Source organism: Charadrius vociferus, unplaced genomic scaffold, assembly GCF_000708025.1.
Source record: "Charadrius vociferus isolate BGI_N301 unplaced genomic scaffold, ASM70802v2 scaffold990, whole genome shotgun sequence".
NCBI classification, from domain to species: domain Eukaryota; kingdom Metazoa; phylum Chordata; class Aves; order Charadriiformes; family Charadriidae; genus Charadrius; species Charadrius vociferus.
The window spans coordinates 72,411-73,487 of NW_009646520.1; positions in this window are offsets into that span (position 1 = coordinate 72,411).

The window sequence follows — 1,077 nt, forward strand, 5'->3', positions numbered from 1 at the left end:
ACCACCCCAGCAGACACTGTGGCTACTCCAGCCCCGGTGGCAGGCGCTGTGGCTACTCAAACCCTGGTGGTGACAGGCAATCCGGCTACTCAAACCCCAGTGGCAGGCACTACAGCTGAACCAGACAACCAACTCGTGCCAGTATCCATTGCTCCTATACAGAAGAAGAAATACACCAAGAAGTCAGTTTGCTTAGTAAGGGATGATGATGAAGCAGAGCTATCAAAGGAACAGGAGGAAGAAACGGAACCAGAGATAATCACCCGATCCCTATCCCTGAGTGAGCTGCGAGATATGTGAAAAGATTTCAGCTGACTTCCTGGTGAGCACATTGTCACCTGGCTGCTCTAATGCTGGGATAACGGGGCCAGTAGCTTGGAATTAGAGGGCAGGGAAGCCAGGCAGCTGGGATCCCTGTCTAGGGAAGCAGGCATTGACAAGGCGATTGGGAAAAAGACACAAGCCCTCGGCCTCTGGAGGTGACTCCTGTCAGGTGTGAGGGAAAGGTATCCCTTCAGTGAAGATGATGTATGTCATCCAAGCAAGTGGACCACCATGGAAAAAGGTATCCAGTACCTGAGGGAATTAGCCATGTGAGAGATGATTTACTACAACCCAGATAACGTGCAGTTACCCACAGATCCGGATGAAGTCCAGTGCACAAGGCCCATATGGCGGAAGTTTGTACGGAGCGCACCATCATCGTATGCCAACTTCTTGGCAGTGATGGAATGGAAAAGCGAAGAGAGACCAACGGTGGATGAGGTAGCTGGCTGACTCCGTCAATATGAAGAAAGTCTCTCTTCCCCCCTCATCTCAGTTGTGGAGAAACTGTCCCAGAAGGTCCAGGAACTTGAAGAGAATATATCCTACACCCCACCTGTACAGGCCAGCATCTCAGCTGTTAGGAGCAGGCATTTCCCTACTCAAGAGGGAGAGTATAGAGTACACACCATGAGGCACCCTGTGGTTTTACCTGCGTGACCATGGAGAGGACATGAGGAGGTGGGATGGACAACCTACCTTGGCCCTGTGGGCACGGGTATATGAGTTGCAAGGAAGAACAATCACAAAAGG